General features: G+C 38.0%; 1 protein-coding gene across 2 annotated transcripts in view; it reads left to right on the forward strand.

The window, feature by feature from the left end:
• Positions 1–18,286, forward strand: part of CDK19 (cyclin dependent kinase 19) — a 122,454-nt gene that overhangs the window by 28,095 nt on the left and 76,073 nt on the right. The gene's annotated exons all lie outside the window — the stretch shown is intronic.

The following is an 18,286-nucleotide window of genomic DNA, read 5'->3' on the forward strand; positions in this document are numbered from 1 at the left end:
TTTTTCTTGTCTTTATGATGACTTTAGATGTAAATGTTGGGGGGTTTTAAGATACAGGAAGCCTTTCCTGTCTTGACACTATACTTGAGAGTAGAGCACAAAGTGGATAGTCTGGTGTCTTTAATTCTGTGATCCATCTTACAGTGTTTGCATTTTGATAAATGCAATTTGATAAAGACTATATGAGCATCATAGTCTTGTTCTGTGCTCCATTTGGCCATCAAATTGGCAAAATGCTTCTGGCTTGTAGAAAGATCGTCACACTCATGCTTCCTCTGTCACTGCAGTGTCAGGATGCTTCCTGGAGCCTGCCTGTTGCCTGCACATTGTGGATGTACCAAGTTGTGGGTATGTGAATATGCCACAAGGGTACTTGGCCTTGAGCTTTTTCATGACCCACCACTTGAGCATACTGAAGTTAATGCAGTCCAGGCAGGCTGTACTTCTGGAAAAAGTTATTATTTTTTGAATATGTGGAATATTGAAAAAAGCTATCAGTAGAATGATTTTTGATTGGTGGCAGTTATGAAATGGGAGATCTACTGCCAGTTCTTGAAGACATTGAGTCCCTGCCTTTTCTTTCTGTTAGGACTAAGTGCTATTGAACTTAGTCCATCCCATGGCCCCTGCAAAGTTTATTTCCCAACTGTCATTGTCTTTCCATATTTTCACTTGCTTATTAGATTACTTCAGTTTCATTTTTACCTCAGTTGCCTTTTGTACTATTTCCCTTGCTTTCCTTTGTCTCCAGATGTCTTTAATATTTACAGGCAATATAGTGGTTTTGTGTCTGCTAGTTCTATCTTGGATCCATTAGCGTTTGATTTCTCTAAGCTCCTACCCTAAAAAAGCTTCTTATTACTGTGATTAATGATCTCTCTCTCTGACCAAACTCCAAGGTTTGTTCAGTATCCTCATTTGCCTTAATATCTTTGCACTTCAGACTTATAATTGTTTCTTCTTTTTTGACATGTTATATTTGTTGTGTATTAGTGATTTTCTGCTTGCCTAGGTTTTACCTAGTCTGTTTAATTTTTCTCAGCATGGGTGATCCTTGCTGCTTTACATTCTGTCTCTAAATATTATACTTGTGGCCTAAAAAATACTTTACTGTTGCAAAATTGTCTTTTGTGCTGTTTCACATTTTAAATTCTCTGAACTTTGCTCAAAGCCGTGCAGTCAAAATAAGGAATTCTACTGTGATTTTATGTTTAATAATTTTCAGCTATCTCCATTGTTCAGATTTTCAGTCTAAGGCCAGATGGATGATTTAATTTTTGCTTCTTCTTGGCATCTGAAATCCAGACCATTTTCAAGCTTTTCTTTTTTGTCCTCGGTACTTTTGGAGCTCATGCGTTTTTGGGGGTTTTTTTCCCCAACGGAGATGAGCCTGGAAAACAGATCGATGGTGCTTTCTCACTGGGATTATTTTTATAAAATTATAGAATGGTTTGGGTTGGGAGGGATCATCCAGTTCCAATCCCCCTTCCATGGGTGGGGACACCTTCCACTAGATCAGGTTGCTTCAAGCCCCATCCAGCCTGGCCTTGAACACTGCCAGGGATGGGGCATCCACAGATTCTCTGGGCAACTTGTGGCAGTGCCTCACTCCTGGCATAATGGAGAATATCTTCCTAATATCTAATCTAACCCCACCCTTTTTCAGTATAAAGCCATTGACCCTTGTCCTGTCACTACATGCTCTTGTGAAAAGCCCCTCTCTGACCTTAATGATCCTGCAATTTCAGTTTCTGTGTTTGTTGGTCTTCATCACGTGCAGATGGGAAAAAAATAAATCCATCCATCTTGCTAAAGCATGCAAAGGAATTTGGTCATGCTTCATTGTTGTTGTTAACATTTTATCAATATTTGTAGAATTGTGGTGAGTTTAAGGCAACAAAAGGCGTCTTCAAAGTTTAGTCTGCTGCTTCTCTCCTGAATTTGGCTAGAGGACACTAGTGAGTGTCTGTAAGGGATGAGTCGCTTTAGTGCTAGAGTAGCTCCAGTAACCCAGAGGGGTAGCTGTGAAAGTGACTGTTTCTGCACCACATTCTGGGGCACTGAGCTGACAATTCTAGATTTGATAATACTTGCTCACAGACTACTCTTAGGCTGCAGCATTTTCAGCTTGGCAGCTTGGCAGTCATGGTGGTGGAAACTGGCTGAATACAGAGCCTCAAAGTGACTGTTGCTTGGCCAAAGAACAGTGACACAGCTGTTGCTTTTAGTGCATGTGAAAGTGGGCTTGAGTGTATGCAGTCTAATAAATATGGGCTTAATGTTAAAAAGTCACAGCATTTGGCTGCATTAGTGGCGATGAGGGAGCAGTGGGGAGAGCAAGTGTGCAGAGTGACTTAGGCTGATATTGCCCTTTTACAGTGCATGATGCTCAGAAGGATTCTGTTGTCTAGGTAACAGGGTCTGTACTTCATTTCTTAAGAAAGATGGAACAGATGTTCCTACAAGAAGCAACCAATTATCACCAGTGAGAGCACTGGCAGTATTTAAACTAATTGCTTTGTTGTTACATACAGTTCAATTCATAGGCTGTGAATAGTGAAGAAAATGTAAAGGAAGGACTCTTCCTTGCATGGATTTTCCTGAATGAGGGTTTTAAAAAATTTTGCAGTTTATAAAATTGCACTCATCCATGTGCCTTTTGAGACTTCCTTTTATCACTCCTTTCTTCTCTATATCATCCAGTCTTTTCTATTTGATATTTGTAATGTCTCTTTCATGATCCACTGAATCCCATTGCTCCATCACATTTGTGTCAGATCACATTAATTTATTTTGTTTATTTAAAATACCTAAATATCTGAAGGCAGTGGGGTAGAAGGATGCCTGCAGTGGAGTTAGAGATGGAAAGACTTTTCTAAGAGATGTGTTTTCTTAGATTTAATTTATTTTTTTTTGGGTGGCACAATCCAAGCACAGCAAGTCAGCTAGGGACTGTGCTATGAAAAGCTGGGGCAAAAGGATGCCATACAGAATGGTGTATACATGAAACCCCACCATGGGCTCCTTAAATGGGGACACAGATTGTGTGTGCTGAGGTAAGCAGGTGGTGACAGTGGCAAGAAAGAGAAGAGCTGAAGGTGACAGTGAGGAGCAAGGAGTGCCCAAGCTCTTTCACTGCAGCATTTCCCAGCAGTGTGCCTTGTTTGTGTGAAAAGTTGTGCTAAAGAAACTTCTTGTATGGATTCAAGTGTTTGTTTTCTTTATGGATATGGCTTTGTTAGTCTGGGATGTTGTTGTAGTCCTCACAGCATAAGATATGCTCCTGTCTTTTATAAGAGATTTAGGGGGAGGTTTGCGTGTAAATCTACTTTTATACTTTGGGATAAAAATCTGATGTTGGGCATTAAAAAAGGAGAGAGGGCATTGGGATCAGATTCTCAGGGCACTGTTTGTGAGTCCTTAGCAAAGCTAAGCTATAATGTTATGCATTTTAGACAAAAGATCTGAACTTTTCCATGCTTCTTGCCAAATAAAAGGGCAAATATTCTATTTTTTAGGTAGGACATTTCAAAAACATGTTTTTGTCTTGGCAATAATAGGATAAGGGAAGAATCCTTGTCTTGCTCTCGCTTTTGTTTTTCCTCTGATAAAGGATTTGCTGTTTTGATTTTTATCTAACGGTGGAAAATATCATAATGGGTGGAAACAAAGTGCATGTTGCTCTTCTTAGATTATTTGGCTGAGTTATCCTATTGTATAGTAGTGACATGCTGATTGGGACAAAATGTCTTACTACATTCAGTTATTTCAATAACCATTATAAAATATTTGCAGTCTTGAGTAGGAAAAAAATATTAATTCTAGGGTTTTTAAATCTTTTTTACCAGACTCCTTGCATGTAACTTGTAATCTTTTACTTGTTCTTCCTCCAACTCTGGCTCTTGGCTTTTCAAATGTTATCTCTAATTTTTATTCCAAACCTTTTCTTTATTGTGCAGTTTATTCTTTCAATAGTATCCTTCACAGTCTGTTGCTTAGACCTCTTTATGATATCTGGTGTGTAAGTATTCACAACTTCTCATTTGTGACTTCATTCCTGCTTGCTTTTCTTCTGTTGATACAGTTTTTGATTCTCCTTGCATTTCCTAATTTTCTCACAGGCTCTGTTAGCAATATTTACTACTTTTGCTGCTTCTTTTGTATTCTAGACTACTTATAATAAAATCTTAATCACCTTCTCCAGATTTTTCACCTGCTTTTATGAGAATTTCCTCCATTTTTGCAGCTTAATTATATCACATATTGCTAGTGCCAGGTTCTTCTTATCACCCTTGACATAAACTTTGAGCCCTTCTCTTCTTCTGCCACCCCTTTCTGTACAAATTATTTCAACTGGTTTTTTCAACTGAAGGTCGTGCTCAAAGAATAAAAGAATTTGACGAGAACGATTTATTTTTCCATTTTCTGTCCTTGGAAATAGAAGTTTCTTCCTTATGCTCCTTTTTTTCCCAGCACGGGTTCATTTCCCTTATGCCTCGTTTTTTCTTTTTTCTGACCTTCTGCTCACAGCACAGCCTGCCATCATAAGTAACCTCACTGTCATGGGAGCTAATGCTTAAAAGAGTAGAGCAAGAGGACAGTTTTGCCAGAGGGTTGGTGTGCCTCTGGACTTTGTGCCAAGGTTAGGAGGAGCGTTTGCTATGTTGGACACATTTCTGTGCTTCTCTCCTCCCTTGACATTTTTGTATTTGCCCTTTGCTTTCCCCTCCACTACACTTTATCTATGTTCCTCCCACACAGTTCATTCCTTTTTACACTTCCATATCCCACTCCTCAGCTCACTAACATATTTTTTTCTGTCTTCAGCTTTGCTAGTGTCCACTGCTTTTTTTCTCTCCTCCCCTCCTTCCCTACTGTTTCCACAGCCAGTTGAATTCCTCGTCACTGATATACCATTGTAGTCCATGAATCCTTTTCACATGGTCTAACATCTTTCTCCAAGGTCTTGCAGTGAGGATAACTCACTCTCATTCCAGCTCTGCCATTTCTCCTGCTCAATGTTGCTGAGCAGAGCAGCTGGTAACATGCACCTGTGTTCCTCTCCTCCTGTGGCTGCCATGCTGATTTCCTTCTCCCTGAGATGGGTCTCCTGACAAGCTTTTCCTTCACCTTCTTCCTGCCTCTCTTTCTGGAGTGAGTTTCATGTCCACTGCCCCATAACAAGTCAGCCTTCTCAGGGACTGAATTAAGCAGGAAAGAAGTGAGGGCTGCTTTCTCCTTTGCGTTAATGCCAGAGCTGTCTCTGACCTGCATCATTTAATAGCTCTAAAGGTTTTTCTACAGAGTGTGCTCAAATAGCTTTTTTTCTTTCCCAAGGGAAAAAGAAGCACCAGGTGGCAGTTTGACGATCAAAATTTGCTTAGCCTGATTTTATTTCTTTGCTAACCTGTGCAGAGGTGCAAAAGATCTCATAATACCGTGCAGTTTGTGTAATAAAATTACATTTATGTCTGTCATCTTTGAATTTTAATGTAGTGGAAATGGGAGAGAAAGTATCCTACCTATTTACAGACAGCAGTGGCTTCTTGAATGACCATTACTTCAGTGCAAGTTGAGGGTAGGGGCAGAATCTTTGTCACTCATCTTCTGTAAAGAGCTCCAAGATTAGCAGCAGTCAAAAAAGCAAATTCAAAGTCACTAGAATGATTTTCCAGTGAGTTTCTTAAGTCAAGACTTGAGAGCAAATCACACTTGGTCAGCTCCATAAATCCCTATGTTCAGATGATGAGTGTCCTTGTGCTACCTCGGTCTCTTTCCACTTTAGAAAGGATACAGTAGCCCTAGTAAAGGTAGAGAGAAGGGGAATCAAAACAGTTGGTGATAGAAAACTGGGGGGTGGGGAGAATGTGATAAAATAAACATAGCAGGTAATCTCGCCCCTGAGGAGTTGCAGCTGTGCTAATTACCAGAGATTAGGAGCAGGCCTGTCCTTAACAGGCCACAGCTGTGTCCAGTGAGAATGAGAGCTAATAAAGGAGAGGGTCAGCTGGGTGAGGAGGGGTTGGAGTTTTTTGGCTGTGCTGTGGAGAAGAAGGAGGAGTCAGTGCTGTGAGGAGCTGCCTATGAGAAATCACCAAGAGGGTATGGAACTTTTGCAATAAGATGACAACAGAAAACTATTTCTGTATGAGGAGAAACAAAGTAGGCTGGGAGGCTGTGGGGTGGAAGGGAGGGAAGCTGAAGGAAGATGTGGGAAGTCTAAATTCACAGACTTAGATGGGAAAGTTAATTGTGGGATTGTTATTCAATGTTTATCAGAACAGAAGAACTAAGGCAACTGAAGGAAGATAGCAGTCTCTGGTTCTTAAATCCCTGATCTGGTGGGTTGCTGGAAGCTGACTGCTCATATCATAAGAGGCTTGTACTGTCTGTGTACTGCTCAACCTGTTCTTTTCCTTGGTGTTTGCCTCAGGTCTGTTGGGGTAGGATAGTAAGCAGACTTTAAATGAGTCTTGAGTCTGAATCACATACAGCAGCTCTTCTTTGACTAGGGACACACATGTGTTTTGTGGTTTTATTGCAGTGGTGTTCTTATAAAATGGCTAAATGGTTTATGTGAATAATCAGGCATTCACTAGTGCCCAGACTAGAAAATTAGAAGCAATAAATATGCAGGAGGCTTGCTGTATTCTTAGTGGGTCATGGCATCGTTGTATAAGAAATTTACTTAACTTCTAAAAGATGAAGTTCTTTTTCTTCAAGCAGTCTGAAGTTGTTTTAGAAGGAAGATGCACGTAAACGAGTGCTGTAGTTTTTGCTGGAATTAGGAAAATGTTATTTGTTGCTGCTAATTGCATGCTTAATGAGATACTGGAAGAGTTCTGTTGGAGGTCTTGAGTGACTTCTAATTAGTCCTTTCTTCATAACATCTGGGACAGTGTCTGCAGTCAGTTCTCAGGAAGAAAGTCTAATGTGAGTGTTTGTAGTAGGTTGTTTTCAGGGCCACATGGCTTTTGCTGCCTTGGGCAAAAAGTCAGCTCACTATCCATTTGCTTGGAGTCAAAGTCTGTTTAGAGAAGGATTATATTCATTGAAGATAAATGCATAGTGCCACATGCTTAACTTCCTATGTTGGTAAATATTAACCAGTTACTAATTTCTTCATCTGATAACCACGTAATGTTGCTTCCAAAGCTTTCTTACAAAATTGATCTCGTTTCTTATGGGTTGCTGTAAGAGCATATTTACCATACCTTGTTTATATTTCTGTCCCTCTTACTAAATTCTGTAATTTGCTTTAAATCACCCTTTTGAGCCTTCCTGACCTGTATTGGTACTTACTGAGGAAAATGTGATTTTGCTGCATTTGTTGTCTCATTAAAGGATTTTTTTATATTTAATAGAAGAATGAGGAAATAGCAGGCTATAGATTACAAACAGAATTTTTTATCCAGTTGCAGTCTGATCCTGAGAGTATGAGAAGAATCTTGTGGTAGGCGTTTAATGACTTGGGAGGCTGCCAGTGAACATCTTGTTTTAGCTTGCTTCACACATTAGATTTGTCTAATGTGTGGCTGAAGATTGCAGAAGATTTGGGTAAAAAGTAGAAACCTATGAGCAAAAGTAGAACAAATTTAACGGGTGATTGTGTTAATGAACTCTAAAAAGGTTCTAGTGTTGTGCTTCCAGAGTGAAATGCTGAATTTATTGTAAATAACTGTCAACAGAGTAATTATAGAAAGAATTCTTGAGTAAAAACTCTGAAAGAGTAATATTTCTAAATTAATCTTATTTGGAAACAAAATATAAGAGACCTGATCTATGTGCTTAACTTTTACTATTTTAAACAAACCCAAGTTAATAAAAGGAAGTTAAAACCCCTAAATAATACATGATCTCCTGCTGTCTGCAGGCATGTTTTCTTGTTTGGAGTGTGGTATTAGACTCAATTTACACTTGCAACTGCAGGCTTGTGTATTAGCTTGTTTAAGTAGAGGTAAGACATCTAAGACATTAAAGCACATCAGTTGAAGTACATCAAAGTTTAATGGATGCTGTCATTCAGAACTAAAGCAGTTTTAACTTGATTCCCTTAAGGAGCAGATATTTAATATGCTTAATATGTTTTGAATTCATACCTCTGATTTGATTTAATTTTCTGTTTAAAGAAGAGCATAAGTATAAATCATGTATCTAAAAGCCTGTATCCCAGTCTTGAGTGAGTAGAATGAAGCATATGAAGGATATGTGCATAACCATTAGGGTTGTGTTTAGTTGGTTACTTGGCTGGGTTTTTTCCCCTTTTTTTCTTTTTTATTTTCCCACATTAATTATAAAGTACTATTTTCTTTTAAACCCTAAATGCTAAAGTACATATGAGTTGTCACATAACAGTGTCATGGGGAACTTAATGGGATTTACAAGACTGTGTTATTCCTCCATGAAAAATCTGCTTTCTGTGATTCAGCATCATGGAAATGGTATATAACAGAATTGTATCCCAGCTGGAGGTTGCTGTTTTGTTGGTGGATCAACCTTCTTCTTTGGTCCAGATTAGGGCATAGGCACTTAAATGAGTTTCTTCTGACTATCTCAGAGCATGGACTTTATGCTGGCTTTAGGCAGACAGGTGTCCTCATTCTGGCCATGACGGGGTTAATTTTTGCACACGGACCACCTCATGCCATTTTCCAGGAATGGGGGAAGGGCTCCCTTTTGGGTCTGTCTTATCAGATCCCTTGTGATGTGGTGGTGAGCATTTGCATATGAATCATTCACCTCTCTTGCAAACACTTTTGTTATTAATATTGTTGCTGTTTCCAGTAAATTGTTCTTGTCTCAAGTCTGAACTTTGTCTTTTTTGCCATCAGTTCTCTCCAGCCTTCCAGAGGGGTTGGGGAAGAGCGAGGAATGAGCGACTGACATGGTTTGAAGTGGTTTTGGTGGGAACACTAAATTGGAGAATACCATTCCTAAACCATGACACAAGATAGCTGATACCTGATCTGGCATACAGCCCATGGATACAAAATTAAGCTAAGCTAGTTATTTTTTCCCAACAGTTTTTGAATTACAAAAGTGTGTTTTGTTAGTGCTTTATCTTATCAGAAGATAAAGCACTAACAAAATGCTATTATTAAAATGCTATTGGACACGATAAATTATTGTTAGACTGTTGTCTCATTATAACTGTTGATTTATATTCCTGCATACTTCTGTATTGGAGAAATAATTGTCTGTGAGTTGAGAACATGGATGTGAGAGTACTGAGTAGCAGCACACCTGACCTTGAATAATACACCAAGTCCTTTTACAAAGCAGGGGTAGATTTAAATTGTAAAGTTAGAGTTGTAACTTGCAGCTTGCATACTTGAGAAGCTGCGTTTTTTGGCCCTTTCCTGGGAAAGGGCTGGGATTCCTTCCTTCCTTTAGGCTGCAGAGAGTCACCTCTCTGGAACATTTTTTACCTGGAATATTGTCCTGAGGTGTCTCTCCAGGCACTGAGCCCCTTGTGTTCAGCAGGTCATGGCTTCAGGACTGAAGCCATGTTTGCCACTTGGTGCTTGTTGAAAGAGGAGATGCTGGCAGTCTCACAACCAATTTATTATGTAGCCAAATCTGTTAAGCATCATCTGAGAGAGCCCCTCACACACTGAATTTTACAGGTGGTTTTGGCAGAAACTTTGGGTCTTGGATATAGATGCTGGATCAGCTCAGCATTGGCACACTTGATGCGCACTGGTTCTAGCAAATGTGGGCAATTTTCATGCCATAGGATAGAGAACTTCAGGATAAGAAGTAGAGGCTCAGAATTGCACTTTTCTCTGAGCCCAGCAAACGCATTCACTAAGTTGAGAGGCTGGTTATTGTCACTGTTCAGATGCAAGAAGTTGTTAGGTGGAAGTGTAGCTATGATATTTTCTGAAAAATTCCTTTGCTAGGATTTTTCTCCTGAGAAGCCTCAGAGGAAAAGAAAAACAATCATCTGTTGCTGTGGAACGCAACAGGTGCATCTTTGGTTGGTTCATGTTGGTTGTTTCTAATTAATGGCCAATCACAGCCAGCTGGCTTGGACTCTCTGAGAGTCACGAGTTTTTATCATTCTACTTCTTTCCTTTCAAGCCTTCTGATGAAGTCCTTTTTTTTTATTATTTTAGTGTAGTTTTAATATATATATCTCATAAAGTAATAAATCGGCCTTCTGAAACTTGGAGTCAAGATTCTTGTCTCTTCCCTCATCCTTGCATCCCTGTGAACACCACCACGTGGAAGTTTCAAGATCTTGGGTTCAAGTTTTTGGGTTTTTTAGTGGTAATTTCAAATAACTTGTTTCACAATTTGTGCTTATACTGTATAAAATGTGGAAAATGGTAAATAATCACAAAAATGAAAAAATTGCTTTAATAATGGAAGCAGTCAATCAAGTCAATTAATGAAAGAATCAGTTAAGTAAAGGAGATAAGTAAACTTTAGGGGGGAAATGGACTGTAAAAATATTATCTTTGCAGGATAGTATTGCAATCCCTGCCCAATATTTTGGATAGATTAGAAATTTATTACCTTTTGAGAGATACCTCACTATGGTGCCATAGTTAATTGAGATTGGAAAAACATGCTTTTTGGCTGTTCTTTGCTAAAGAATGGTTTGTCTTGCTTTGGTTCATATCCCATTTAACTTTCTGAAATCTGCTTGAGTGGCAAATCTTTGAAAAATGGATTATCAGCATTGATGTCTACTCATCCTATTTGCCCTTCTGCAAGAGTTTTAGAGCACCTCAGTTGCCATCACTGTTTATTCACTATGAGATACAGTGCTAGAGCAAGGTGATAACTAGTTGTCAGGAATTCAGAAGTGTGGAAATGTTAGAATAAAACCTGCAAGAGAAAACTAGTTGCAGTTTAAAACTCTAGAGTGAATGTGTGGGTTTAGGAATGATGTGATGCTACTTGTAATGTGTTGTATTCCCTCTCTCCAATTTTCACGTTTTAATATAGCTTTAGATTTAAGAATCTTTGTTAGTTTTATGGGAAATTCCTTTATCCTTTCAGTAACAGAAGAAATTTCTAGTCAGCCTAACAACAAATTCAGGGTGTCTTAAAATCTTCAGAAAGGACCAACATTCACTATTACTTTTTCAGTAAGTTACTTTCAGTTTAGTTGTTGGTGTTATCTGAGTGGTTGGATGTTCTTTTATTGTAGGCCAAATAAGGAGAAAAATCTCTGTAGAGAGAGACAGAGCTTTAACTTATCTATGCCTTTCAGTTGGGAGGAAAATGGTTATTGCTAAATCTGAGCCAGACTGACCAAAATTAAATACACAGCTACCTTTAAAAGAAGAGTGTAGAATTCAGTGGTCCTAAAGGAAATGAAGTTTCCTTTAGGAAGATGTGCAAGTTCAATTATAATTCAGATTTATTTTGTTGAAAAGATATGAAAATAAATTAGATATATAATATGGGCACTGGAGCAAATTGTGTGTTCTTCATGTCAGCATTTCCTTATATAGGTGTATTAAAATTTGAGAAATTTCTTGCATTGGAAGTAATTTTACAGTTGTCCTTTGTCTCTATTATTAAGAAGTCTGTGCTCTGGTCTATGATATTGGTAAGTAAGTAATTGAAAAATTTTTTACTTGTGTTTCTGCTTGTGTGTTTCAAGATAAATGCCAGAGATAATTTTTTTTTTTTTTGCTGGAGACCTTAAGAATTAAAAATGCAGCTATCCTAGTTTCTATTTCTTTAGCGGAGTTAAAATGTAATACTTTCAAGATGTCTTTTGCCAGGCTTTTGTTTCAGAATAAAAATGTTATTTAGCAATGCCAGATCATTTTCAGCTCCCGAAATGAAAATATTTATAGAATAAATACTTTCTTAATCCTTCTCATTGGAGGAGGGTGGAGCACATTTTTGCCTTTTTCCTGTCCTGACACTTGGCAGTTGACTGGTTAGATTCTGTTCATTGTCATCTTTTTTTTTTCTTTTTTTTTTTTTAAATACTTGATCTTTCTCTTCTGGTAGTCTGAAGCCCTCACAGCTTGGAGACTGTATGCTTTGAAGAGATGCAAGTGTGAAAAAAGGTTGAAGAATGTGTAAGGCATACTTGGAGGGAGCTTTTAATTTGAAGGACTGCTTGGGATCAAACTGGTCAAAATCAGATACATGTATAGGAAGAATTAGAGGGAAGAAGAGAATCTGCATGGGCTCTACTTAGAGTCTGTTTTGAATTACTTTAGCTTGTTAATTTTAATTTGCAGTGTGCCTTGGAGTAAACTCAGGCAGCACTCCTAGCAGTTTGTGTAAGAATGGCAGTTGTTAATTTTTGGCATTTTACTCTACCTCCCCTACTTGGTTTTACATGCCAAAGGCAGTCCAAGGACTTACCAGACCAGAGTATGAAGAATATGTCCTTTCTAAAGTAGGTAGAGCTTAAGCTAATGCTTAAACTTTTACCTTTCTTTTTAGGTTGTTTGGATGTTTTTTTTTTGTTTGTTTGTTTGGTTTTGTTTTGGATTTTGGCATTTTGGTGTGGTTTTTTTTGTTTGGTTTTTTTGTGTGCATGTATATGTCTATATTTCTCCATGTCTGTTTTTATGTTGCCTGCATCTTCCTGAGACCTCTTATATAAGGGTCAGCCATGGACAACTTAAAGCAGGAAACAAACCCTCTATACCTGCTCAGTTTGAAAGTATTAATATCAAGTCTTTTGGTACTTCAGTTATGCAGTAACTCTGTAATTGTAACTTCTCCAAGTAGAAATGGGAATCCGAACTGGAAAATCCCTAACTTCAGAATCAACTGCGCCACTAGAAAAAGCTGATGTGCTACCCTGTCTGAATTTGAATTCCCTTCTCTTTTCTTGATAACTTCAAGATCTGTAGCAGAGTTAGCAAAGGATTGTTCTTACATGTTAGATAAAATAAATAGCTGCCTATTTATTTTTGTGGGGGGTTTTTTTGGGTTTGGTTTTGTTTTTTTGGAGAGGCCCATATATACCTCCCTGAGGGAAAAGCTGCAGCATGAGCTTGATATGATAATAGGCAGTAGAGGGTCTATAGAAAGGATAATATTGACAACACTGAGGAGAGGATCTAGTATTGATTAATAGCCTCAAAACCAGTTGGAATTTTAAAAGAAATAAAATTATGATCTTTATGTTCCTTTGAAAAGGCCAGCTTCAATTAAAAAAAAACCCTTCAGTGACCCTAGGGGCTTCAAATAGATTCCTCACAGAGGAGGCAGCTTTAAAATTCTGTAATGTGCAAATGCTTTTATGAGCAATCAGCCTCGTGCTTTGGCCTTTCCTGTGATTTTTTATGATCCACATTTCTGCCTGTTAGATGTTTTTGTTCTAACCTTGAAAATGGTTCAGTGCAGTACAATGTGCATTTCCATCACAGAAACTACCAGTGCTGTTCCAGATCAGTTGAAGTACATAGATCAAAAGACTGAAGTAAACTATGTGAGAGGTGGGTACACCTCTTAGATGAGATTGCCCCCTGAGTAAATTTTTTAAGGTTATGGGTTTTGTCATCACTGACACAGAAATACATGTTTGCTGCAAGATTTACTGGTGTCAGTTGTGACAGCACTGGTTTGTCTTTGTGTTTTCTCTAATTTTTCTTAGGTTTCCTTCACAGCAAGATGGAAGTGTCTGTCCTTACCCTGCGTTTTTCAAGTGGTAGCTAGAAAGCATTATTTATCCAGTGGCATAAAAGTTTTTCTGGGCAAGATTTCCTTGAGGAATATACTTTTTGACTTGTGTTTAAATGTGCTAAGTGCTCTCAAAATGGATCACTTTGTTTATATTGGTAACACTGCAGCTCTTCCCCCATTCACAGAAGTTGTCTATCTCTTTGGGAGGAAAAAGGGACAATTTTACCTAGCTCAAAAGATCAAGAGACTTCATAGTTGCTTGTCTACTTCTTGTAAAAGGAATTTGCATTTTATGGTGATAGATGATTTTCAGGCACAGTTCAAGCATTTAAACCAAATTACTGTAGGGCTTGCTGTCTGTCAGCCATCTTTTCCATGTGCTGGAGATGATCAGTAAAACCTCACTAACCCCATTTTTCATGAAGGCTTCTACAAGAGCACACACTGTCTAGGGAATCTTACTGGCAAGTAATATCAAATTCATCAACTAAATTTGTTGTCCAATGTTGCTAAAGAAGTAAATGAAATGTGGTTTTCCCTGCTACTGAGAAGCTATTCCTGAAACTTCCTGTTCATGACATGCTGACTTGCAGGATGATTTTAGCTCTTATTAGCTGTCTTTCTGTTCTTCAGCCATGTTTATTAGTGTAATGTTTCTTTCACCATTGATGCTCATATCTTTTTGTTTTAGTGGGTATCCATCTTATTTCTTTCAATATTTGATCAGTTACAGTAGTTGAGAAAGTTACAGTAATTGAGAATTCCCCACTGAGAGATGGATTGTTTTGCTCCTTTGGTCACCCTTTACCTCTTTCTGGGAGAGTTCATCTTTTGTGTGGGTGTGGAGGGAGAGGCGTTTGAGCAGAGAAAACCGCATAGAGTATTTAAAAAAAATCACAGAAGCCTTTTATGTATTGATATAAATACATTCCATTTTCTCCTGTAAGGACCTCAACTAGGATATCTAATATCAGATTTACCATCTTAATTTTCTTCTTTGTTTTATGGCAATCCAGTTCTACAATTTATTACTTGCACCTGATGACTTTTCAGTCTGGTTTTTAAGTGTGTGAATTCAGTTTTTGTGCTTTTGATTTAATCTTGTTTCTGTTACTCTTCGTTTACTCAGTCACAGAATAAAGTAGCATAAAAGATGATGCATTATCACATTCCTTTACTTCCTTGGAAATGCTGCCTTTATTTATTCAGATAATTTCATTCACACTCATGATGTTGATATTGAGATGGGTTTTATTAATAAACACAATACTTGTTCTTTGGTAACTCTTCAAATAGTTAATACATAGAACTACTTTACCTTGAGATCTGCCCCTTTAGGGTATTTTTTTTCTCACCTTGGATGTATTCCAGTTGTCATCTTTCCCATCTGATGAAGTGCTTGAAACTATTATAAGGTTGAAATTTGAACTCAGATCTTCTGCTTGAGTAGAAAATCAATTATCAGAGAAGAAAGGATAGTTCATTTTTCACACATTTTTCTTTATATTCATTGTTTGAAAATTGTTTTTTGGCATGCTTTGGATTCACAAGTCTCCAAATGTCCTTTGTGCCCCTTTTTTGGATGTATGTGATGTATTTGCTAATCATCTGATACCACCTCTGAGTTTTGCTTGTAAATGACTTATGCTAGTTTTTACTTTTTTAAGGGTAAGGCATTTCTTTTATCAGTGTGTTCATTCCATGGTCAGTTATCATAACTATTATTGAAAACATAGGTAAAAATAACAGATTTTTTTCTTTATTTTATGATATCCCACTTTTACTTGCCTAATCTTGTATACTCTCTTGTGCTCCTTCTCTGGCTAGACAGCCTTTACTCTTTGCTTGGATTTTCTATGCAAAGTCTACCTCAGCATGGCTACTGACATTTTACATTTCCAAGGCTTCAGGCTTCTATACCAATACTGTTGCCAACTTAACTTTTTTTCAGGCATCAGAGACTTTCACATTATGACCTGCCCCTGCTGTAAGAGACTTTGACTTGTGAGGGAAGTTCTCACAGAAATTCTCTCATGGAGAACTTATTATTCATCAGACAGTTGAAGAAGTTACTAGCAATTCTGCATATAGCTGATACCATTTGGAAATCCTAGAAGCTGTTCCATGCTATTTGGGCTATCCAAAAGCATGATTTTAAACTTTAGGCTGTGGCATCAGCTAAGAATGGTGATAAACAAAGATACTTGTACAATTCTTTTGTTAATACTTTCAATAATAATCATCATAATCTGTTTAGATGAAAGCCATTGTACAGGCCAAAGTTGCACAGATGTTGATAATTCACTGTCAAGTCCTTCTCAGTGTCTGTCTAAACTGCATTGTGTGCTGTTACAAGAAGGGAATGTATCATAACTGAGACGCAGGTTTTTAGTAGCATTTTACCTTAAATTGGGTATGATGGAATTTAAATTTTAGAGGAACATTAGGTTAAAGTACTGTTCAAATACGATGCTGTGTTCATTTACTAATAAATTAGAGTAGTTGCAGACCCTTTTTATGTTCCAGTTGCTCTCTTGTAATAGATGATGTCAAGTACACTGGAGTCTTTCAATTACTAGGACACTATAGTAATTTCTTCCTTCAAAATTCAAACTTAAGTCAGCCAAATCTTCAAACTGATTTACTTCTGCAGAAGACCTAAGAAAGTAATATTGGTATTGTTTCATTTATCTGTTCTGTTTGTTTAAAGTTTATAAAGCAGGAAAACTGTAGACAGTGATTTACTGCATCCCTGAAGCTCTCCATGTGGTTCTTGGTAGGGGTGAAATGCACATTTGTCAAAGGTGTTTATGGTGATGCATGGACATAACAATCATATCACATAAAGGTGCATCACTAATAGAAGTTGTTAGGGTAGGTGGTAGATTCAATCATGGTGCAAATAAGTAGCTTCACTGTGTCACCCAAATTTTCACATGGTTGGCTTCCACCTGTCTGCTGTAATGAAAATACAGTTTCTGAAGTTCCTAGTTTCCTTTTGTCTCAGCCTTAGGTCGATGCTTGTCTTTGAAACACTTGTCTCAAACTTGCTGTCTTTTGATTTCCACAGCTGTGGATTTGGTTCTGCCCAATATTCCCTGCTGATGACATCTTTCCAGTGCTTTTAGAATGACTTCCCTTATCTCCACTCTTTATGTCCCTAAGAGTTACATCTCTTCAGTCCCTGTGGTCACCCTCTCTCCTGCAGTAGCATGTTTCTAGATGAGATGGTTTTTAACATAAATCTGACCAACAGTTTGTGTTTGTGGCTCAGCTCATCCCTTGTACCTTATGTTATCATTTTTGGCCTCCTGTAGTTGTAGTGGAGCACCACTGCAAGTCTAGCATAGCTAGAATAGAGCTCTCATTCTTGATGTGGTGTGTTGGACTCCTAGAGCCAACATTTCCTTGGTTTCTCTCGTGCTGCTGAAGCATTGGCTGCTGTGGGCATGCAGCCTTGACAGCCAGAATGAACAAAGAGCAAGTCTCACAAGGAGCTGCTGAGGGAACTGCGCTTGTTTGGCATGCAGAAAAGGAGGCTCAGGGTTAGGGAAAGAAAGAAAAATAAGACAACACTTCCTGCATGGTAAAAAAATTATTTCATTTGCTGGGAAATTGGAATACATTGAAGCAGCTATGATATTCTTTAGATTTCTTGTCTTGACAGATATCTGTATAGTCAAAAGATAATATAATTTTAAATCAGTATTTTATTTCTCCTAAAATATTGATTTTAGGGAAAATGAAATCATCTTGAGACTTTTTCTGTAGGGTGAAATGATAGAAGACTCATTTCTCCCAAATGTGCCTTGGAACATACTCCATTTACAATTTACCATTAGGAATTGATTCTTGCAATGTATATACTAGTGCTGCACATGTAAGCAATTTCCAGATAAAATAGGAATGATCAATCATTCTGGTGACTACAGTGTGGAGAGGGGGAAAGTGATTCCATAGAAATTGTTTTTGGGAGTACAGCTTCACAACTCCTCCTGAACCTGGTTTAATCTGGCAGAGGATGGTGACTTCAGCAGCAGTGCCTGCTTTAGTATGCTAATTAGTGATGAGACCTAGTTTTCTTTCAATAAGAAAATTATTAATAATTTCTTTCAAGCAATAACTATCAATAAGTTCAATAACTATCAATAATTTCTTTCAAGCAATAAATAAATATAGGATTATGTCGCAGAAAGAGGCCTTTGTCAGGGATGAGCCATTTGTCGGTGAGGGGAGACTCGGACACTCAATATGAGTGATAAGCAAGTTCTGTTTATTGAAGAGAGCATCAGACACTTATACAGTGTGTAATAAACTCATGAATATTCTGTAATTTACACCGTCCATTGGCCACACCACAATATCAGCTCTTCCCCATTCCTCAGGGGTTACATCTCTCTTTTCTCATGTCTCTTTCACTATTTGTTATCATACTACAGCTATGCCCAAGGTCACACTATCTTGCAGGTGCAGGACTTGGAATTAGCCACAGCTTTGTAATTTTCCATTCTCTAGCAGCTAAATTCCCAGCAGGATTATTTCCAGATTACAGAATAATTGTTGAAACAACCAGTAGTAAACCCATTTTGTCAGACTTTTCTTTGAAAACACCCTGTTTTCTGAGAACAACCACCTATGAACCTTAGGGCAAGTGAGGTAGGGATCCAAAGCA

This window comes from Zonotrichia albicollis, chromosome 3, assembly GCF_047830755.1.
Source record: "Zonotrichia albicollis isolate bZonAlb1 chromosome 3, bZonAlb1.hap1, whole genome shotgun sequence".
Taxonomy (NCBI): domain Eukaryota; kingdom Metazoa; phylum Chordata; class Aves; order Passeriformes; family Passerellidae; genus Zonotrichia; species Zonotrichia albicollis.